The sequence below is a fragment of the Neofelis nebulosa genome, chromosome 15, assembly GCF_028018385.1.
Source record: "Neofelis nebulosa isolate mNeoNeb1 chromosome 15, mNeoNeb1.pri, whole genome shotgun sequence".
Taxonomy (NCBI): Eukaryota; Metazoa; Chordata; class Mammalia; order Carnivora; family Felidae; genus Neofelis; species Neofelis nebulosa.
In genome coordinates, this window is record NC_080796.1 from 71,298,948 (window position 1) to 71,322,727 (window position 23,780).

Sequence of the window (23,780 nt, forward strand, 5' to 3'; positions counted from 1 at the left end):
CAAGCTACCAGTAGATGTCACTATGTGCCACGTTATCGTGCTTGCGGTCTCCCACCCGACTTTCCCTTGAATTTTAAAATTCCCATCCACAAACTCCTGGGAATCCCTGGATTTATTGGGGGGTGAGGCCGGGGGATGGGGCTGGGGGAGGGGGGGAGCCCAAGAGAGCTATGAGAATTTTCATGTGTTTTAATCATGATGAAAAATTTTAAAGAGTTCTCTAACGAGGTATAATGGCAAAACTCTTAGTTTTAATCCATTTTCACAGAAGAAAATGGGTGTTTCTTAAACCGAACTCCTGGGATGAGAAGTAGGGTTCGTGGGGCTCAAGGAAGGCTCCACATTCTTTGTAATCAGCAGAGCTCCCTTCTTTCCTTCACAGGAGAGGGCTTCACACGATTACGCAGTGTGGGACAGAATTGGGTTTGAGTTCTGGCTCTGGGGGTGGCGGTGTGGTCTTGGGGACAGTGCCCTCTCGTAGCCTCGGATTCCTCAACTGCAATGACAAAGGCAATGACAATATGGTGTTGTGAGGGCGAGGTGAGCCGGTATGTGAAAACACAAAGCCGACTCTCATTAAACGAGCTATGATCCTTTCACTCGATCAAAGCATTTTTAGAGCTAAGATCGATTGAAAACTACCAAGTATTCCAAGCTTTTGTTCCAAAAGTTGTGGGAACTGTCACTGAAGAGGTCAAGTGACGTCTCAACCGCTTGACTTACGCGGGTTCTCTGATTTTCCCCATTTCATAACAACGCAATTATTTATGTGAAACAAGACACATAATCTTCTGCTAATCTTCTCCAGGTGTGCCCCTCCCCACTTGGGGAAACTTGACGTGTCACTGTTTGAATCTGCAACACGGACGAAACAACAACTCCACCCGATGATTTAACAGGCCACACCGTTCAGTTTCTTTTTAAATTTCAATTTTGCCTTTATCCGTTCTGCTTTCAAAAGTAATCCAGAACAAGTGTGTGAGATTTTAGGAAACCGAACTTAAGTGACCATTCCATTGAGGAAAAACATCTCCCCCAGCCTCCCTCCACACTCCACCTAGTGAAAGGGACCCAGGAGAGGACCATCGCTAAGAGTGGCCTCGTGCCCTCGGGGCGCCAGGCTCCCCAGCAGTCAGCTAACCAGGACTGTCACCTACTCCTAGGACCCTGGTGTGATGGGCAGAGCCTGTTCTCCAAGACGTGGGTGGCACTGGCATTGCCCCCAGAAAGGGGGGATCCCCCCCCACGTGGATCCTAATCCTACCTACCCGCCCCTGTGTCCCCTCCACAGCCAAGGTCGTCCCAGCCCCAGGCTCGCCGTGAACGGCTTAGGCTTCTGCCCTCCTCACCTCTGCGGCTCCTGTGTCTGGAGCGAGCTGAGCGCCAAGCCTGAAACCCCTGTGGGCAGAGCCTCCCTAACCCACCAGGCCCGGCCAAGTTCCCTGGGGTGGGAGGGGCCGCTGGCCACTGCCCGGTGCCTCTGTGGGTCAGGATCCCCCCAGGGAGCCCCCGGAGTTCTCTCCTGCCCCAGCCCTCTCTCCCTGCCTGGAAGACAGCCCTAGAAGACCCCAAGCCATGAGGACTGAGGTCCACAGACACTGATTCCCAGCCAGTGTCCATGGTGAGCATGGGGCCAGAGGCCTGGTGGTTCCAGATCCTTCTCATACCCCTGTGGCTCCAGGGCACCCAGCAGAGATAGTCCACACAGGGCTATCTCCCTCCAAAGGTCTCTCTCCCAGTTTCCTGGGGCCTCTCCTGACGCCCCAGATTGGAGTCTGGCAGGGATGAGAGGCTATGAGGAGGTCGTGGTTATAAATGGCAGCAACATCAATCAACCAAGTGCCTCTCACACCGTAGTGTGCATTAGATTGGCTGGGGGCGGAGGGGGGAGGCGTTTAAATAATGATTTCCAGCTTCCCCCCAAATTCTGACTCAGCAGGGCAAGAAATGTGCCTTTGAGACAATTACCCCAGGACACTCCGACTCAGGGGGTCCTCAGATGCCTGCCCCATGTCAGAGCTGCTCAATGAGACTGGGAAGGCCTTGCTATCTGGGAAGGTGGGTGGGTGGCTCCCAGCCCCGGGGCGGGGTGGGGGGTGGCATAGGGTCTGGGAAGAGCCAGCCTTCCGGGGCAGCCTCTTGGGCTCCCCTCCAGCCTCACTGTCTTTCTCAGCCAGGACCAAGAGGGAAGATTCTTGGCTTAATATAGAGAAGGTCAGGCTCGCTAACCAGGATGCAGAAAGTCATTTATATTAAATTATACTAAATTAAGGCACCTCCCGGCTGCCTTGAACTGAGTTCCTTCCCTTCCTTTTGTATGTACCCCTCCTCTTCAAAGCAGTTAAAGCCTCCTGTATTCTTTGGGGCTCTCCAGAGAGACAGGACAGTAGGAAACACACAGATGTATGTGGAGATTTCTTGTAAGAATTGGCTCGTGCGATCATGGAGGCCAAGAAGTCCCACAGTCTGCTGTCTGCATGCCAGAGAACCGGGAAGGGGTAATTCAATCTGAGTCTGAAGGTCGAGAGCGTTCGAGGGCCTTATCGACACAGCTGGGCACCCTGTCTGCCCGGTCCTGGGGCCACTGACTTCGGCCTCCAATGAAGGGAGGAAGGTTTTCCATTATCATCATTTATGCATTGAATACTTCCCATGCGGAATGTATTGAATATAAAAATAGCATCTGACCCTGAGTTATTCACAATCTTTTCTGAGACAGGCAAGGCAGGCGGTGAGGCGGATGGGTCAGATTCATGGGCCCTCGGATTAGTTTCAAGTTGGCACACGCCATGCTAATAATGTTCGGGCTGCACCCAGAAGCTGGCCACACTGGCTGCATCGGCGACACGCTGTCCACACACCTGCTCTTTCTTCTCTGTGATGGGAGTCTGGTCTTGGGTCACCCATCGATGCAGACCCTGGAGGCCTCAGCTCTCTCATCCAGAGGCCAGGGCCAACCCCTATGCTTTCCTCCTTGAGGGCGTATGGTAGCTTTGGAGCGTAACTGGCTCCCAGACCTGAGCCTGAGTCCCACTTCCTCTACCTCGATGGTACTCATGTCAATTCAACTGATTCTCAGTATAGCCTCTCCTGCTGATTAAGCACATTTTCGTCTCACATTTACTCTCTTCTACGCTCACAATACATTAACCACATCTGCAAGGACCCCATTTCCGAATAAGGATGCATTCTGAAGTTCTGGGTTGACATGAATTTGGGGGGACACCATTCACCCCCACTGTTCCCTCCCACCAGAGTATGGACATCATCCACATATTTGATCTCAGCCTGTCTACTGTCTCTCACATGCCTGATCTAGACACATGGCTGATATAAATATTTTTGAAAACTAAACATCAAGATTGAGAGATTTTATCAAATTGTACCTTAAAATTCATGGGCCGTGAATCCGGCCAAACGTCTACAAGTTTGATCGAATGCTGCCGAAAGGCGACCCACAGCATAATCCAAAAAAAATGGGTGGTATAAATCCTGGACAGTTTCCATCCACATTCGGAACCTGAGGATCCATGTTGCACATCAGTTAATAGTTGCTTTTTTGCTTTTATTCATCTTTGCCTGTCCACATCTTTGAAATGTGTATTTTATACTCTGTAGGTGTTTATAAACTGTTTCTCCTTAAGTGTATTGGTGAGTGCAGGGGAGGGGGTGGGTAAAAGAACTCAGGCGATGTAAAAGGCATTTATATTTGAGAAGTAAAATTCTGTAACAAAAGAATTTTTTGTCGGTACCTTTGATTACCTAAAAATAAAATGTTCGTAAGTATAAACTTAATATATACTCATTGCAAAAGACTTGGGAACCATATCAACATGAGTAGAAAAGAAAATGCTTTGGGTGCCCGGGTGGCTCAGTCGGTTAAGTGACCGAGTCTTGGTATCGGCTCAGGTCACGGTCTCGTGGTTCGTGAGTTTGAGGCCCGCGTTGGGCTCTGTTCTGACAGCTCAGAGCCTGGAGCCTGCTTGGGATTCTCTCTCCCTCTCTCTGCCCCTCCCCTGCTCGTGCTCCCTCTCTCTCTCTTTCAAAATAAATAAACTTTGATCTCAGCCTGTCTACTGTCTCTCACATGCTTGATCTAGACACATGGCTGATATAAATATTTTTGAAAACTAAACATCAAGATTGAGCTCAAGATTGAAAAGAGAAAGAAAAGAAAATGCTTTCGTAATCTCGACAATCAGAATTAATCATCGTTAACATTTGGGGTACGCTTTGTAGTCTTTTTTTGTAACCAGAAGCACATGTAAATATGAAGCGGAAAGGAAAAGACATCCACGTTTACACACATGCAGGCACAGGATGACGGCTGCTTCTGCCTTTACGAGGACGATAGAATTCATCCCAGGGAAGATTCGTTTTAATGTCGAGACATGCCTTGCGGTCTGTATACTGTGCGCGGTGGGCTTCTGGAAAGAGGAAGCGAAGCTAAAAAGAGCCATGAGTTACTCCCCACCAGAGCAGGAGGAAACTTTGAGCTGGCGGCTCAAGGGACTGGGGCACCTGAGGGCCCAGGGGTAGAGGGAAAGGGAATGGAGAAGACGCTCTGCAAGACTGGGAAACGGTAGAATGTACGGAGGTGCACGACCAGTGAGGAAGTCCCTGTTGCCGGGAACGTCCCATGTTAACTGGCAGGTGGTTTCCTGCCCTGCGCCGTGGACTGTACCCTGTGACTCAATGGTCAGTAATAAACGGGTGCTCCTAACGACACCCTTGGGCTGTGCTGCTGGGCTTGAAACGAAGCATGGGCTAGAGTGGAGAGGCGCGAGGGAGCCCAGGAGCCGGGACAGAGGCCGGGAGAGGACGTTACAGAGAATCAGACTATACTGTGGGTGTAGAATCTTGTGCCCTTTTTTCGCGTGGGAAAAATCTATCAGCAGCATGCCCTCACGTGGCGGACAGTCTTTCACATCGCCGGGGTGTTCACCCTGATACTCGTCTCACGCTTTCCAACACGAGCATTTTCGGGGGCACCTCTGAAGGGAGGACAAGACTCAAGGTGACGTTAAACCGATCAGCACCACTTACGGTCCAGTGACGAGTGCGGCGAAGTAGCATCTACAGTTTCTCTCCCCCAGAGACTAGGTGGAGACCCTGTTCCTACACTATCCACGCGACGCTCTAATAAACAGCCCTGTACCCACAGCGTTGCCCACATCTCAAATTATTTCCTTTAGACCCCCAACGGCGGAATTACAAGGGTCCGAAGACCACTTCAGAATGTTTGACTGGCATGGTCCAATGTCTTTCCAACAAGCCACGTGAGTTTTACTTCAACCCCCCAATTATCCTTCCCAAGACTGAGTGATACTATTATTTCATCCCCCTCCCCCCATGTAATAAGACTATTTAAAAATAGTCTTTTTTTTTTTTTACTTTTGTTTTTTGGTCACTCCTTGTTGAATGCTGTTTTGCCCACCGGCGTTTTACTTCTATGAATTGTCTGTTTCCGTCCGATTAGGGCGATCATATTTTTCTTACTGACTTTTGTGATCTCGTAAAACAAGAATGTACCTCTCCTGGTTAGCACTGCATGCGTTTTGTCCTGATTTGGCCCTTGCCTTTAATTTTAGTTGTGGCATTTTGGGACCGAGAGATGTTTTAAATTTTCCTGCAGTCAAAATTGTTTATCTTTTCCATTATGGATTCTATATTTGGCGTTAGAGTTGAAGAGTTTTCCAAACCCAAGATGGTGTATTTTTGTCTAGCTCTTTCATGGTTTCATTTTTTAACATTTATTTATTTATTTTGAGAAAGAGAGAGAGAAAGAGAGAGCAGGGGAGGGGCAGACAGAGGGAGAGAGAGAGAGAGAGAGAGAGAATCCCAAGCAGGCTCCGTGCTGTTAGTGCAGAGCTGGATGCAAAACTACGTCTCATGAACTGTGAGATCCTGACCTGAGCTGAAATCAAGAGTTGGAACCTTAACCGACTGAGCCACCCAGGCACCCCACAAGTGTATGTTGGTCTGTGCTTCGCTGCTGGAGGCATTCCAATATCCCTTCTTCCCTTTATCTTTAGTAACAGAACTTCCTAATTTGGTGGGGCACGTTTCCCCCAAATTGAAACAATGCCCTCCAATCTCCTTTGCTGGGAGGTACGGTCATGTGGCTATGTGAGATGTAAGGCAATGTGTGGTATGTAACTTCCAAGACCATCCTCTTCTTTATGTCTTTTCCTCCTTTCTGACAAATGTAATGTCATCCTGATGACAAGAATGCTGGCAGCCATCTTGGACCATGAGTAGAAGTTACTTGTTGAACGTTATTGCCAAATAGAAGTCTTGGTGCTGACGGAGTTCTTGATGACGTTCCAGCTGCAGATTGTTTTATCTTACCTTGTTTAGTCTTTAAAAAATAAGAGAAAAATAAACTTTTATAGGGTTTAAGCTATTGTTATTTTTATTGGTCATTGCAGGTGAGCCGAATTCCAACTGATGGGGCATCTGATTAATTTCCATGAGCATCTGCGTATTCATGTAGCAAGATTATACAATTTGATTTTAACACTGTAACACATTTTCGTAGGTGACGATGCAGATACCTCTCTTTCTTCTTTTTCAATATTTTCTTGGTTATTTTCATTTGTTATTCTTCACGGTGGACTCTATGATCACGGTGTAGATTTGCAAACAAAAAAATTCCCTTGGGATTTTTGTTGAAATTGCATTAAATTTATGAGTTAATATAAAAGCACTGACATTTTTACAATATTGCATTTTATCATCCAGAAATGCAGTATGTCTCTCTTAAACCTTTTTTATATTCCTCAATATAGGTTTATAATCTTTCGTTATATCAGTTCAATATACTTTTTATATTTATTGTTGAGCATCTTTTTTATTTATATTGTAAATAGAATTTATCACCATAAATTATTACACTAAAATATAGTTGATTTTTGCAAATTCATATCGTATAAGAGAGCAGACAAAAGTAGATTTAAAAAATAACTCTGGGGGCGCCTGGGTGGCGCTGTCGGTTAAGCGTCCGACTTCAGCCAGGTCACGATCTCGCGGTCTGTGAGTTCGAGCCCCGCGTCAGGCTCTGGGCTGATGGCTCGGAGCCTGGAGCCTGTTTCCAAGCCTGTTTCCAATTCTGTGTGTCTCCCTCTCTCTCTGCCCCTCCCCCGTTCATGCTCTGTCTCTCTCTGTCCCAAAAATAAATAAAAAACGTTGAAAAAAAAATTAAAAAAAAAAAAAGAATCAAACGCCCAACGACCGAGCCACCCAGGCGCCCCTGCCATTATATTCTTAAGTTCTGACAACCTCTCCGTAAGGCAGGTAGTAGTAATACCCACTTTACACATTAAGAAACCGAGGGTCACCGGGGCGCCTGGGTGGCGCAGTCGGTTAAGCGTCTGACTTCAGCCAGGTCACGCCCTCGCGGTCCGTGAGTTCGAGCCCCGCCTCGGGCTCTGGGCCGACGGCTCGGAGCCTGGAGCCTGCTTCCGATTCTGTGTCTCCCTCTCTCTCTGCCCCTCCCCCGTTCATGCTCTGTCTCTCTCTGTCCCAAAAATAAATAAAAAACGTTGAAAAAAAAAATTAAAAAAAAAAATAAATAACTCTGCCTCCTAGATAAATATCATAACTCTTCTTTAGAGTTTATGGATCTGTGTCTTAAGCAACTGCCTTGATGGGCATTTTTGCTTGAGAAAGTCACGGCCTCATATTCGGTTTGGCAAGACTCAAAGAGGCCTGAATGACATTATTTTAAAGTGAGAAGAAGTTGCAGTGTCTACGAGCAGGCTGAGAGAGGGGGCGAGGGGTCAAGAGCAGGAAGGAGAGAGGACAGTGAGGGATGTCTGGAGAGGGAGGAGGAGGACTGGAGAGAAAGCGGCTGAGATGCTATTGTAGACTGGCACCCAAGGATTGTGGCCAGTGGGGAAGTCCCCATGTTGAAGAATCAAAAATGCATCTTTAAGACAACGACGCCTTCCAGTCAGTGTTGTCACCTACACTGATGGGCCACACAGAAGCTTCTTTATTTTCCCAGTTGCTTTGGTAAGAAGTCTGCTGTATACAACAGGTTTGGACTAACAGTGCTTTCACGGATGAAGGAACGGGGCAGTATCCGGTGTGGAGCTAAGGGATGATGGAAGAATAAAATTGTTTTGGAGGCAAGTTCAAGGCAAAGACTAAGAATCCAGGGAAATCTAGGGGTCGCGGCAAGAGATAACTGGGAGAAACATAAAGTCCCCTGAGAATCTTATTTAACTGGATGCTGGGTTTTCTACATGGGGTGTAGGATCAAGTTGTTTTGTTTGAATTAATGAGAAAGGTAATCCAAGATGCTGAACAGCTTGAAAGTACTCCAGCAGCAGAAATCCAGGTTACGAGTGGACTTCATTACCTTCTTTTGTCATTGGCTTTCATTTCATTTCTTTCTTTCTTTCTTTTTTTTTTTTTTTGGCTGATATTGAAAGATTAGTTATATAAACGAACAACAGTCATATCATATATGACCATGTGACACACAACCTTTGCAGCAGCTGACCGGAGAAGTCAAACCAAAACATCTGTGGCAATCACCTCAGCAAAGTGAGGACTTGCCCAGTGACAGCCAGCTCCCCCATTTCTCCCCCTGATTCCAACTCAGGACCAATCAGAGAAAACCAAATATGCTCCCCAAACCAATCCCATGAGATGCATCCAGTTAGCCTGCCCGCAGCCTCCTCTCCAAACATACTTGATTGAACCCTTCCCTCTGTTCCCACTGTTCCTTGCCTGCCTTTGAGTTTCCACCAAAGCAAGTGAAGGTGGCCGACTCCTCTGCTCTGAGGAAATAGCCCATTTTCATTAGGATGGTCTTCATTTATTTTCAAAATATTCTGGGATTTTACAGATAGCAATTGCGTGAACGGCAGTTACAACTTCCTCTTTTCGGATACCCATACATTTTTATGTCTTTTGCTGTCTTATTGCATAGGGTTGGAACCACCACAGCAGTGTTACCTGATGGGGGCAGTAGCAACCACAGTTTCTTACTCTTTTTTTTTTTTTTTAATTTATTTTTGAGACAGGGTGAGAATGGGGGAGGAGCAGAGACAGGGGGACAGAGGATCTGAAGCAGTCTTTGCGCTGACAGCAGCTAGCCCGATGTAGGGCTCAAACTCCTGAACCTCAAGATCATGATCTGAGCCAAAGTCAGATGCTCAACCAACTGAGCCACCCAGGCGCCCCACAGTTTATTACTCTTTAGCGTACTGGGAACATGTCTGAAGTTTTGTCTTTAAATACAACATTGCCTATTGGTTTGAAATGGATAGTCCTTCTCTTATTACATAAGTATGTCTTCATCTGTAGGTTATTTAGGTTTTTCTTTTTTAGTATCAGTAAGCAATGCTTATAGTATCTATTGAGCTAATCTTTTAATTTTTCTCCTTATGGGTAATAACATATTAATAGACATTCTAATTTTGGTCCTTACATTATTCTTACAAAAATAAGCCTACATTATCGCAGTATGTTATTCTCTCAACACCCTGCTGCATTTAATTGGCTAATATTTTATTCAGAATTTTTGTATCTATATGCATAAGTCAGGTTGGTCTGTAATTTTCTCCTTTTGGTGCTATTTTAGTCAGATTTTTGACTTGAAATATATCTCATCAACTATTAATGTTGTAGAGGCTACTTCCTTTTTTCACTAGCATTAACAGCTGGCTGCTGGCTTGAAATACAGATTTTGTTTGTCATGTTCAGAGACTGTGTGGAGACCTACTATATTTGATTAGTTTTTAATGTTTATTGATTTTTGAGAGAGAGAGAGAGAGAGAGAGAGAGAGAGAGTCGGGGAGGGGTGGAGAGGGGGCCGACAGAGGATCCCATTGGGGCTCTGGGCTGACAGAACCATGAGATCACGACCCGAGCCAAAGTTAGATGCTCAACTGATCAAGCCCCCCCAGGCGCCCCTAAACCTACCATATTTGGAAGATGCAGTTCTTTGGCAGTGATTTACAATTTATTCCATGCTTCTTAGTTTTTTCAGACGTACCTTTTTTTGACTCAGCTTTGACAAGTCACAGCTCCCCATAAATTTACCGTTTTGTTCCAATTTTCAAATAAGCTGGCAAAAAGCTTTACATAGAACTTAAAAAAAGTTACTCCCTACCTGTGCGGTTATAATCGTTAGTTTTGATCTGTGGCTATCATCCCTAACTTGGGGTAGTTTGGCTTTCTTTCTTTTGTTTTTTCTCCCTCTATAGGTATAGATTTTTATTTGTGTGTGTTGAGTATTTATCTGGTGTGCAGTTAGGGTTTCCCCAAGACAAGGATTTGCATTCAAGTAGGGTTTTTTTATTGTTGTTGTTTTTGTTTTGTTTTGCTTTTAAGTCAACTGTACGCCCAGTTTGGGGCTTGAACTCACAACCCTGAGATCAGGAGTCACATGCTCAACCGACTGAGCCAGCCAGGCGCCGCTGAGTTCAAATAGTTTATTTGGTTGGTGCAGGGAAACACGGGAGGGGAGCCGGGAGGTGACCCTGGGGAGAGAAAGGCAGTACAAAAAGGAGGAGTTGTTGAGTCGGCCACCACTGTTGGGACTGGAACGTGATCCCCGGGGACTCTGGGCGGTAAAAGCAGGTGTCAAAGGCATCCCACCCGAGGGATGGTGGAGTGGGGTCATTCGCACACAGCTCCGGCAGGTAGTGGTCAAGGGCTACTGTGTGGGGCGGTGGGGTATGCTGGCGGTGGGGGGGGAGGGGTCCCGGCGATCATTCCCCCGCACTTACAGCCTGTCTTAGGCACGCGCAGAAAGGCCTGCCACAGTCTCAGAAACAGCTGTCGCGCAAAGGAGTGCAAATGCTGACGCTGAGATTTCTCCAGAAGACACCACAGCCATGATGCCCGGGGTCTATGGGAAGCTGCTGTTAGGCGCCCTCTGGGGCTTAATTGTCAACTCTGCTCTTGGTGTCCCGTTCAGTCCATTTTTTATTAGCTTTATTTCTTCTGTTTTTTAAGCTTTAATTTAATGTTCCTCTTTTAACCTCTTCAATTACATGCTTGTTTCGCATTGGTTTTACTCTCCTGTGTGATCGTAAGAGCCTTCTGGATCGGTTATGAGACATAATTGAGAAACTCCTTGTAAAAGTGCTTAGCCCACCCAGTGCCTGTCACGTAGTAACACTCCACAAATGTTAATTATTATTTTTGTTGAACACTTTGAAGTCGCTTCTAATTACCGATTTGGCTATCTCCACTTGAGGTCGACACGCGGTATTTTCATCACCGTTATTGTCCAAAGGTTCTGAAAATTGCCGTTTTGATTTCCTCTTTGATCTGGGAATTATTCTGAAGAGTGTTTTTATGCCAAGTAGTTGGACGTTTTTTGTCTACATATTTTTTCTCTTTTAAAATTAATTTATTTTGAGAGAGAGAGAGAGAGAGAGAGAGAGGACAAGAGGCAGAGAGAGAGGGAGAGAGAGAATCCCAAGCAGGTTCCTCACTGTCAGCACAGAGCCTGATGCGGGGCTCAAACCCACAAAGCCGTGAGATCATGACCTGAGCCGAAGTCAGGCGCTTAACAGACTGAGCCACCCAGGCGCCCCAGTTTACATATTTTTCCAATTTCCAGTTTTACTTTATTGTGGTGTAGGACGTAGTCATGTGTAAGTTCTGGGTTTGGAACTTAAAAAGGTGTTGGTGGCTTGATATGTAATCCAGTTTTAAAACTATTCCACGGGCGTTAAAAAGACAGAGTGGATTCTTTGTTATTCATCCCGTATTTGCCAACCGTACCCCGGCAATGACTCTTGCTGGAGGTCCTCTATTTCCCTGTGTGCTTACTTGGTCAGTAGGAACTGACGAAATCCCCATCCTAGTTGTGTTTTGGCCACTTGTCCTGTTGTTCAGAAACTTTAGGTTCATGGCAAACATGTCTTCATTGCACGTCGTGGTTCTCGGAAATCTCCTTTATTTTACTTCAAGTCTAGGCCTTTAAGTCTCCTTCACTTAATATATCTCATTCCCCCTTTATCCTGTCGAACATGGAGTCTCTTTGTTTCGCATGTGTCTCCTGTGGGCGGCATAGGGTGGGTGAAGTATGAGAATCTTTGTCACTAAAAAGGGCGATAGAACATTTAGATGTACCGTCACAACTATTATGTTTGACTTTCTGGTGGATGTGCCTGGATCCCTTGGTGTAGTATAGTTAAAAAAAAAACAAAAAAAACCCTGATCGTTGTCCCTGGTTCCCGGCATAGAGCTGCTAAAACCTTTGGGTTCTCTGGAGTCATAGGAGTATCTCTTGTTATTCATAAGGAGCCCCCTCACCCATGAGAGTTTACAGGAATGAGAGGACATTAGAAAGCTTCAGGATGGGAGCTGGCCACTAGAAGCTTGGACCTTCCAGCCCCATCTGCACCCCCAACCTGCAGGGAGGCGGAGGGGCTGGAGATCGAGTCTATCATCGATGGGCAATGACTGACCAACCGTGCCTGCGAAACAAAACCCCCATAGAACCCTTAAATGATGGGATTCAGGGAGCCTCCCAGTTGGCACACACATCCATGTGCTGGGAGGGTGGCACCGTGCGATACATGGGACAGAAGCTTCTGCACGTGGGACTCCTCCGGACCTCGCCCTCCGCACCTCTTCATCTGACGTTCACTTGTGAGCTTTGTGGCAAAAGAGAAGCCGAAGCATATTAACACTTGGAAGAGTTTATTTGAGCAAAAACCTTTGGAAGTGGGAAGGAGCGCTCTGCGGAAGCTGGGGAAAGACACACAGGGAAGGTGCCGAAGCAAGAAAGGAAATTATAGACTGGCCGGAGCTTAAAGCTCATGGGCTCTCTGTGACTGGGTGCCCTTCAGGCTTTGATTTCCTAACGTTGAGGCATTTACAGGCTTAGATTTGGGTTTGCTTAACCAGTCTGCCGTCTCAGTCTAACGGCCTCCTTGCTCAGTTAACTTAACAGTAATGAATTGCCATTGCAGATATAGAGTTTCCCTGAGTTCCGGGAGTTTTTCAGCAAACTGTGGGACCTGTTTGGGGGCGGGGTTGTGGGAATCCCGGATTTTGCAGCCAGGCTGGACGGAAGTGTGAGGGAGCCGGGAACCGAATCTCGAGACTGGCGTCTGAAGCGAGGGCGGTCTAGTGAGACTGAGCCCCGACACCCGTGGGGTCTGGCAGTAGCTCCGTGCACCCACTCTGTGCACTTAGTGTCAGAATCGAAGTGATGGGGCGCCTGGATGGCTCAGTCGGTTAAGCGTCCCACTTCGGCTCAGGTTATGATCTCACGGTTCGTGGGTTCCAGCCCCACGTCGGGCTCTGTGCTGACAGCTCGGAGCCTGGAGCCTGCTTCGGATTCTGTGTCTCCCTCTCTCTCTCTGCCCACTCCCCTACTCGTGCTCTCTCTCTCTCTGAATAATAAATAAACATTTGAAAAATTAAAAAAAAAAAAAAAAAAAGAAGTGAATCGCAGGGCACCCGGCTGGTGTCAGAGAAGCAGAGAATGGGTTGTCGTGAGGACAAAAACCTTGTGCTTGGCAAAGATGGATATTTACTTTTAGTGTGTGTGTTTGCCCCTATTAAGAAACACTTGCTATGTAGACTGGAGACCAGTCCCTGCCCAGCCTTATGGATGGTGGTGCCGCCCGGGGATCAGACCGGCTTCGTGTTGATTCTTTGCTGAGGCTGCTTTTTGTTTATGGCGGCTGCTCATGGAAGGCCTTCCCCCCTGCCCCTCGGGAGGCCTGCTGTGCTTCTGGGGGGGGGGGGTGCCCCACCTGCGGCCCTCCTGGCCTGTCCCAGCACCCTGCTCTCCTGCCTTCGCCTGTGCAAGGGCAGGGGGAGTGGCCGAGCTGGGAGAGGAGGGAGGCTCACACTTGCTCGGGGTTGGGGGGGGGGAGAGGTGACAGCCACTCCGAGGTCTTTCTCCAGGCTTGTCCCCCCTGCCCTCTGTCTCCCGTAGCCTCTCTGAAGTCTCCGACGCGTGCGTTTGGCAGTCTCCTGTGGACATCGGCTGGGGCAGAGTTTGCAGACAGATAGAAGCCTCATTCTCGTGGGAAGAGAAAAGAAACCACGTGGCAAAGTTTATGTAGCCAACTCATGAATTAATGCGGGGACCAGTAAGATGTTCCAACTGGTCTAAAGAGCGTGTGAGAAGCAGACACGGATATGTAGATACAGATTTGCAATTTAATAAAGAAATGTCAGGGGGCGCCTGGGTGGCGCAGTCGGTTAAGCGTCCGACTTCAGCCAGGTCACGACCTCGCGGTCCGTGAGTTCGAGCCCTGCGTCGGGCTCTGGGCTGATGGCTCGGAGCCTGGAGCCTGTTTCTGATTCTGTGTCTCCCTCTCTCTCTGCCCCTCCCCCGTTCATGCTCTGTCTCTCTCTGTCCCAAAAATAAATAAAAAATGTTGAAAAAAAAATTTTTTTTTTTAAAAAGAAATGTCAGGCTGAGATCGATGGATTAGATACGAAAAGGGTTCAAGTGCTTCAGGGCAATTCTGCCTTCCTTTAGGGCTGGTCGTGTGCTCCACCTGACGATGGATTATTTAAAGGTTGTTTTTTTTTTTTTTTTAACATTTATTTATTATTGAGAGACAGAGAGACACAGAGGATGAGCAGGGGAGGGGCAGAGAGAGAGAGAGGGAGACACAGAATCCAAAGCAGGCTCCAGATTCTGAGCTGTCAGCACAGAGCCCGACGCAGGGCTCGAACTCACAAACCGCAAGATCATGGCCTGAGCTGAAGTTGGTTGCTTAATCGACTGAGCCACCCAGGTGCCCCATGTTGATGGATTATTTAAAGTGTTTTGTTTTGTTTTGTTTGAGAGAGAGTGGGAGGGGAGGGGTGCACACACACACGCACAGAAAGAGAGAGAGAGAGAGAGAGAGAGAGAGAGAGAGAATCCCAAGCAGGCTCCACATTGTCCGTGCAGAGCCCTATGCGGGGCTCAATCTCACGACCGTGAGATCACGACCTGAACCGAGATCAAGAGTCAGATGCTTAACCCACCGAGCCACCCAGGCACCCCTGACAATAGATTATTTAGTGGATGAAGAGTTTTGAGTTAGCGTCTTAAGAATTGCCAAATGGCCCAGCCAATAGAAGTCAAGCCCAGTGCTGCACTGGAGACACTCAGAAATCTCTTTGGGGGGCCTCTGGGGGGCTCAGTGGGTTAATTGTCCGCCTCTTGGTTTCAGCTCAGGTCATGATCTCACAGTTTGTGGGATCAAGCCCCGTGTCGGGATCTTTGCTGATAGCTCGGAGCCATCTTGGGATTCTCTCTCTCTCTGCCCCTCCCTGCTTGCGTGGGCTCTCTCTCTCTCTCTCTCTCTCTCAAAATAAATAATCTCTTCGGTCTCAGTTACAGATCATTTTTGTGACAGACACACTGTTTTTCCCTTTTCGCTATTTCTGGCCTGAGTGGAGGTGCAGGACCGGCCCCAGTCCTTAACCATTCGGGCTGTGCTGCGGCCGCCTCCCGAGAGACACTTCTCATTTCTCTCTTTTTTTTTTTTTTTCCAACGTTTTTTATTTATTTTTGGGACAGAGAGAGACAGAGCATGAACGGGGGAGGGGCAGAGAGAGAGGGAGACACAGAATCGGAAACAGGCTCCAGGCTCCGAGCCATCGGCCCAGAGCCTGACGCGGGGCTCGAACTCACGGACCGCGAGATCGTGACCTGGCTGAAGTCGGACGCTTAACCGACTGCGCCACCCAGGCGCCCCTCATTTCTCTTACTAATGGATTATTGGTGGGCTCAATATAGTCTTGGCTAAACGAGGTGCCTTAAATTATAAAAGAAGCTTCTCCAAAATGTATTACGAATGTCTTATTCATTTGAAAATGGAAACACAGGGGCGCCTGGGTGGCGCAGTCGGTTAAGCGTCCGAATTCAACCAGGTCACGATCTCGCGGTCCGTGAGTTCGAGCCCCGCGTCAGGCTCTGGGCCGATGGCTCGGAGCCTGGAGCCTGTTTCCGATTCTGTGTCTCCCTCTCTCTCTGCCCCTCCCCCGTTCATGCTCTGTCTCTCTCTGTCCCAAAAATAAATAAAAAACGTTGAAAAAAAAATTAAAAAAAAAAGAAAATGCAAACACACAAAAAAAAGAAAAAGAAAAGAAAATGCAAACACAAAAGCTCAGATAAAGGAGAATTGCACGATATACATGTTGAACGAGTAAATCCAAACATATACTGAGCCAGAAAGCACCGTGACTAGGAAGGGGCTTGTCCTTGCGATCTCCTCGGCGACTTTACCACCGGGGAGAAGGTGAGAGGGAGACCCAGATCCGCCTGCATCATTAATCTCAGCTTTCTTGGGTGAGCATCTCGGCATGCTGGGTGCGATGCCGGTGTTTAAAATCACATATGTTTTTGAACCACATGGTTCCGAAATGAAAGCCACGTACTTCAACTTTTAGGGTAAGTTCCAGCTAGGAGGGAAACACCTCGCTTTCTTAGAGGATTTCCTTGAGTAATTTTCACACTGCATTTCGTTTGCCTCGTACAAAGCCTGCAGGCGTTGTATTAGTGTTTTGACTGCCTCGTAACACGTTGTCGCACATTTAGCAGCGTGAAAAACACACACAGTCGCCGACTCCCAGTTTCTGAGGGTCAGGAGCCCGGGCGAGGTTTAGTGGAGTCCTCCGCCAGGGGCTCCCAAGACCGCAGTCAAGGTTTCAGCCGGGGTGGGGGGGTGGTGGTGGTGGTGCCTGGGTGGCTCAGTTGGTTAAGCGTCCCGACTTCGGCTCAGGTCATGACTTCGGCTCAGGTCGCGATCTCACGGGTTCGTGGGTTCAAGCCCCGTGTCGGGCTCTGTGCTGACAGCTCAGAGCCTGGAGCCTGCTTCCGATTCTGTCTCTCTCTCTCTCTCTCTCTCTCTCTGCCCCTCCTCTGCTCACGTTCTCTCTCTCTCAAAAATAAACGTTAAAAAAAGAAAAAAAAAAAAAAGAAAAGCTTTCTCCGGGCTGTGCTCTTACCCGGGGGCTCCACTCGGGGCAAATCTGCTTCTGAGCTCTTTTGGGTTGGTGGCAGCATTAACTCCCTTGGGGCCAGAGGACTGAGGGCCATGGTTTCTTCCTTGATGTCAGCCGGAGGCTCTTCTCAGTTCTTTGCCGTGTGGACCGGAAGCGTCTCCGCGGCGCTTCCCTCATCAGCTCAGCGAGGAGATCCCTCTGACCTCAGGAAGGACCTAGTCCTTCTCTTGAGGGCTTTCACCTGATTAAGCCAGGCCCACCCCCCACCCCACCCCCGCCAGATCCACGTCTCTTTTTATTAACTCCATGTCAAACGCTCTGGGACCGTAATTACTTCTGCGAAATTCCTTCACCTTTGCCATGTCCTGTGGGTCGGAAGCAGGTCACGGATCCTGCCCACGCTCAAGGGGACATTATTCAGGTCCTGCACACCACAGGCCCGGAGTCATGAGGGTCACCCTAAGGGTCTATCTGCCACAGACCTTAACCCCCCCATAGCAGTCAGGGTCCAGCCAGAAAAACAACCACCACACTAGGTATTCTAACAGAAAATAGTTAATGCAAGAAACTGGTTAAATAGCTCTTGGAGGACTAACAAGGCATACAAACGTGAGGGAGGGAGGCAGCAAAGACAACAGGTGCGGGAAGCAGCCTCCCTCCAAGGCTGGGGGATGAGGGACGGAGAACGAGGTCAGGGTTAGGGGGAGCTGTGAGCTCGGAGAAGGGCTGTGCTTAGCCTCGGAGTAGAGCCCCACACTGACGAGCTGGGCTCGCATCGCGGAGAAGATGTTGTGTGGCCGGGGCTGGTCCCTGTCAGGTGGAGTCACCAGGCTCGTCCCGGGAGTCTGCAAGAAGCTGGAGACCCGCCTGGCAGCTGCTGCCAGGAGGGGGGCATTGCTGGGCTCACGTGCCGGGAGCAGCGAGCCTTGGGAAGAAGAGTGCTCCCCCCTCGCGCCTTCCGGCCTCCGTCCCGCCCCCCTCCTGGCAGAACCCATAACAGTCACGGGGCCGGCAGAGGAACAAAACTCAACTCGCAGAGCCCTGCAACCAGCACCACAAAACAGGCAGGTAGGGGCACACTTGGAACTTAGAGACAATAGCTCGGTAACCAGCAAACGCCTTCCTTAGATAAGCCTGCTAGAACCGAGGTCCCGTAGAAAACCCTGCCCTTGGCCTTGTGGTCTAACACTGGCGGTGCCGGGAGTTTAGGTGGTCATTGGAGAACACCTCCAATGTGAGTTCTGAACCAGCCACACGAGCATCAGGGGTTATAAGAACAGGGTACCGACCTTGGCTTCATCACTAACAGTCTCAGCGGTCAGGTGCACAGCCAAATGTGTTTGCTAACATCCCATGAGCTGGACTTACTGCCCCAAACTGCCGGCCTCCCCTGTGGGTTCACGAGATCGCGTGCTCTCTGCTGGGCGGGGGTGGGGGGGTCCCAGGGCAGGCAGAGAAGTATCCAGGAGGAGCGCCTGGAGGGGCGGAGGGAGGCCTGGGGGGGATCCCCCGTGGGGGCTTCTCCACTGCGGAAGGGGAGGGGCGCCCATGGAGTTTTTCTGACTGGTAGGTTTGGAGATAGGCTGGGTCACAGCCGGGCTGTGGCTTGAGATCTAGAAACTCCGATTTCTTTTTTTTTTTTCTTAATCGGAGGTACTTTTGTCTTTTTTAAATTGTGGTAAAATAGCCGTCACATGAAGTTTAGCATTTCAGCCATGGTTAAGTGCACAGTTCAGTGGCCTGAAATGCTTTCCCAGTGTTGTGCAACCCTCTCCACCATGAATCTCCAGCACTTTCTCATCGCCCCAAACTGAAGCTCTGAGCCCATCGGACAGTAAGTCCCCATCGCCCCCTCCCCTCTCCCCTGTAACCTCGGACCTACTTTCTGTCTCTAGGAACTTGACTCCTCTGGGGGCCTCGCCTAGTGGGATCATACCGTAGCTGTCATTCTGGCTTGTTTCACTGAGTACGATGTCCTTGAGGTCCATCCGTGTTGTAGCAGGGGTCAGAACATCCTTCTTTCCTTCCTAAGGCTGAATCACACTCCATCGCGTGGATGGACCACATTTGTTTCTCTGCCGATGGACACTTGAGTGGCTTTCACCTTTTGGTGACGGTGAGTGACACTGCCGTGCAGACGTTATGACCGTGGGCGTACAAATATGTGTTCGGAGATGCTGCCTTCGGTTCTTTCGGGTGTATACCCAGAAGGAGAATTGTCAGATCTGCGGTAATCCTCTGTGCATTAGAAACACAGACTTCAGGGGCGCCTGGGTGGCTCAGTCAGTTAAGCGCTGACCTCGGCTCAGGTCATGATCTCATGTTTGTGAGTTCGAGTTCGAGCCCCGTGTCGGGCGCTGTGCTGACAGCTCGGAGCCTGTTTCGGGTTCTGTGTCTCCCTCTCTCTCTGCCCCTCCTCCACTCACGCTCTCTCTCGCTCTCAAAAATAAGTAAACATTAAAAAAATTAAAAAAGAAGAAACACAGACTTTAATGGGAAGGGGAGGGGGGTCCCAGGGTAGGGGCAGGGAGTCTGTGAAGTGCACATCACCCAGTCTGGAAGCTTCCTGGGGCCTATGTGTGGGGAGTGGGCTCATCAAGTAAAGAAGCCCGCACACCCCTCACCTCCAGGCATGGGGTGGTGAGCCTCACCCTGAAGAGTATGGGCCGTAGCCGAGGCCCACGTCGGTCCCACAGCCGGGACTGGTCGCGAGAGCCACGTGGGACCCTGGAGCCTCTCTGCTTGCCCAGTTCCGTTACTTCTGCTGTGCTTTGCGGTTAGCGCACCGGAGCCTTTGGCCTGGGGCTGTGTGTGCGTCGTCAGGGACAGACTGGACACAGGGGCTGGGAGGCCTTTTCTGGTCTCAGGCCCCTCTTGGGGCCAGAAAAGATGAGACAGCAAGCGGAGGCCTGATGGCTCCTGAGGTTTAACGGTTGTAAGACCCAGGCACCGTCTCCAGATGGGGTTAAACATCCTCTTCTAAAGCATCACTCACCTGGTGGGATCTCAGCACTGGGGCAGGCTGTTGGGTAAACATTTTGGAGCAGATGGCAGGGATTAAAAGAACAGTCTGCCATGGGGGCCCCCCCGGCACCTGCCGAACCGCGTATGAGTAGGGTGCTCCCGGCTCACCGGGCGTCTCAGAGACGAAGTGGTTATGTCCTTCCGTCCTGGGCCGGGACCCACGTAGCCGCACTTGGCAGTCACGCATCGAGGTGCCCCCGGGAATGTCCCTGGGTCAGCATCGTGGAAATACAAAAGCAGGAGCAGACGAGTGCCCGAGTGTGTCCCACTTCCCCTGAATGCATAGGGCTTGTCAACGGACGCTTCCCAGCGAGGGTCAGAGTCTCCAAGAAACCGTCTAGTAGAAGTCTATAATGAAAGCCACACACAGAAATTCAAATGTCCCAATAGCTACTTTACGGTAAGAGCAATGCAAAAGTCAAAGGAAACAGGTGAAATTCCTTTTAATAATACATTTGACTTATCTCATGCGGCCATAATTTGATCATCTCAATATGTAATCAACATAAACATGATTGAGCTATTTTACATTCTTTTTTTTTTTTTTTTTTTTGGCATGGAGTATTTGAAATCTGGGTATCCTTTATTCGTGGCCTACCTCAGTTCAGACTCGCCACATTTCAGTACTTACCCGGCAGGGGAGATACCAAGATCCAGCCAGCCACGTTTCAGGGGCTCGAGAGTCACACGTGGCTTGTGGCACCGCTGTGGTTACCGCAGCTCTAGAAGCCCCGGGGATAACTGTAACGGTGAGCATTTACGGCACGACTGCGTGACGCGTGTTCCGTCACCCGATCCTCACACGCGCCGAGGTGGTTGCCGGCTGCTGAGGGACGCAGGTGTGTGTTCGGTTTGCGGACTCGCCTTCCATCTTCAAAGAGCCCGTGGCGTGGCCTCTGCCGCCTCTGATCCCGCTTCCCTCCGCTTCCATCATCGCTTGGCCTTCTTTGATTCTGATCTCTGCGGAGTCCCCTTTAGGATGACCCTGTGGTGACATCAGGCCCGTCCGGGCCGGCCGGGGCCATCCTCCCCCTTGCAAGATCCTTCAACGAATCACATCGGCAAAGCCTTTTTGTCATATAACGTAGCATCTGTAGGTTCTGGGCTCAGGGGGTGGATGTCTGGAGGGGATATTATGCAGCCTGCGTGGGGGGAGGGGGACTCTGTCTTCATAATCACGGCAGGATGCCACCGGCCGAGGCCACGGACTTCCTACTTCCACTTGTCATCACCATCTGTGTAGCCAGAGCGCCCTGCTCCAGCAAGGGGCCCCCGCCTTTGCTCCAGCAGATCTGAAGCACCAGCCGCCACTGGGGGGGCGGGGAGGGAAGTGTGGCAGCTCCTGCTCCTCCCCCCGCCCTGGTGGTTTGCCGGGTGAGGGACTCTGCTGGGATTTATGCGTGTCCTTCCCGCAAGGGAGCTGGAAATTCGTGAGGAGTCCTTATTTCCTGCTTTTTGCTTCTCATTTTGGGGGAGAAGAGGGAGGAGGCTGGCCAGCATCATTGACCAGAAGGGGCACCTCTGACCTCCTAGAAGGGGCCTCAAACGTCATCTAACCTGCCACCCCAGCCCTGCCCGGCCACCACCCAGCCCCACCGTGTCCTAGCCAACACTGACCTCCAACCCAAGCTTGACCTCTCCAGCAAGTCATTTGCTTTCTAACAAAGATCTTTCCAATGAACCCACTGAAGTCCTTGGTAGCCAGTAATAGAAACCGACTTGGATTGATTTATGCAAAAAAAAAAAAAAAAAGGTGGCCAGGAAACCTCTCCTTGGGGAGATCGGATGTCTTGCTTTTCCTGACAACTTGGAGATTCCTTCCCTAGGAAAGGGAAACTGTGTGCCTCTGACTCCGAGAGCACAGGCACTCCTCAAACACCCACCTGCTATAGTTGTCCGACCCCACAGGAGGGTTGGAGAGTCACAGACCTGAGGTAGCAGCGAGGCAGGTGCTGGGCCGGAGAATGAGTCCCGACGACGGGAGCCTGGTCAGGGTGCCTCATGACTGAGCAAGACGGGGCGGCAGGCAGACCTTTAGTGTTGTTATGCAGTGCGTGTGTCTCGGGTGGGAGGGGTGCTGGGAACGGAGGAGATTGTCCCCGGAAGAAGGAATCACAGGCTCTTCCTGGAAGCGCGCCTGGAATGATCTTTCTAGTGGGTGGCTAGGGGTCAGTGCTCCGCGGCAGAAACGGAAGGAACCGCAGACGTGTTGCTGATTATGGCCCCGCCTCCCTTGACCTGGGTCTTGCTCCCAGGGTCCCAATCTTCTCTCCCACCCTTATTTCCACTAACCCCCCTACCCCCACCTGGCCCATGCTCCACCCAGACCCGGCCCCCGATGTTTCCCAAAGCATCCTGTGATCTCCCATCTGTTTGTACCGGTGCCTTCACACGCAACGTGTTTATCTCACTCCGGGCTGCCTCCAAATCCCTTCCCGCCGCGCCCCTCCCCGAGCCCTCCAGCTCGGTGGGCTGCCCCCCTCCTTCAACTCTCCTGTTACTCTGCTTTGTGTGTCTGTGTGTTTGGTGCTGTGTGGCCAGACTGCCTGGGAATGAGGCCTGCCGTATGCCTTCTCGTCCTCATTTCCCCCCAGCACAGTGCCTCGCTTGTGGCAGAATCAAACAGATCTTTGTTGAGTTGAACTGAAGTGGAAAGATGGCCTACGCTATTTTCTCCGTGTCATTCACGGCAAAGAGTCCCACGAGGGTCTCTTCCGGTCAAGAAGGTAGTTTTTGGCTGCCATCTCCTGACTCTCCACTCCTGCCCTTTGAGGCTCAGACTGATTTAAAGCCCTTGGCCTTAAATGCCAACGCACATTTACCGAAGTGAGCTCCCGGCTCCGTCTGACCTGTTTACCCAGCACTTTGCCTGCACGTTTACAAACCTATTAGGACAGTTGCCAAGCAGAGACATGTTGTGGCTTCCTCTCATCTTCCTAGCACGGTTTGCATATTAAAAGAAGAACTTGGGGAAGGTAGTGACCAGAAAGAAATCACTGGAATTTCTCGTGTATTGGAGACGGGCCCCAGAGAGATGGGATGCAAGGGGCTTCTCGGAAAGAACCCAAGCAGCTCCAGCTGTAGCCTTCCGTGCCCCCTGCTCTGTAATCAATACGACCACCTCTCCCTACTTCTCCCTTCCCGTCCCGTTTCTGCAAGATCTCCTCTACGCAGGGGTGCTCCGAGAGCCTCGGACTCGGAGCACTGAACTTGCCCAACCAGAAGTTAAAGGGAAATAAAGCGGGCAACATCACGAGAGCCGGGTAACTACCCCCGAGGCGCAGACCTGGTGTCCCGTACGGAGATCCGCTTTTCCCACAAAGTTGGCATCAACTCGAGCTCGCCGTTATAAAGTGCCCCGGCCTGACCCCGGGGCTTCTTAGAGGACAAGGAGGCTGTCATCCGCCTCTTTTCCTTGTGCCTCCGGAGGCCGGCCGAGAGGCCAGACGGTGGGGAGGGGTACCCCAGGGCTGGCTGCACAGAGACCCTGAAACCAGCACGGCCGGAGGCTGGGCGGAAAGGCTCCTGGCAAGCTTATGAGGAGCTACGGTCAGGCGGGGCACTTTCCAGATCTTTCCATGAAGAGAAAGTCAGGGGCTCGCTGACCCTCCACACCTGTGACTTCTCTGTCCACCCGGAAGTGGTCAGCAGCCAGTCTTGTCCCGACACCCGTCCCGGCTGCGGATCCCTGTGATGAACAGCCTACCGTGTCCCTTATGTCACATCCCTGCTGTTTACAAATGTCTGTCCGATGGGACTGTTGTCTGGCTGAGGTGGGCACAGCCCTTGGCTCTAGATCAGTTGGAGGGGTGGCCCCA

The 23,780-nt window shown here is 50.2% G+C and overlaps 1 long non-coding RNA gene across 1 annotated transcript; it reads right to left on the bottom strand.

Moving 5' to 3' along the window:
• Window positions 1–17,507: 17,507 nt before the first annotated feature.
• Window positions 17,508–20,334, bottom strand: LOC131495421 (uncharacterized). The gene is made up of 3 exons (XR_009253937.1): window positions 20,071–20,334; window positions 18,821–19,960; window positions 17,508–17,812 (listed from the first exon to the last, which is right to left on the bottom strand). It is a non-coding gene; the product is annotated as an uncharacterized LOC131495421 (long non-coding RNA).
• Window positions 20,335–23,780: the final 3,446 nt, after the last annotated feature.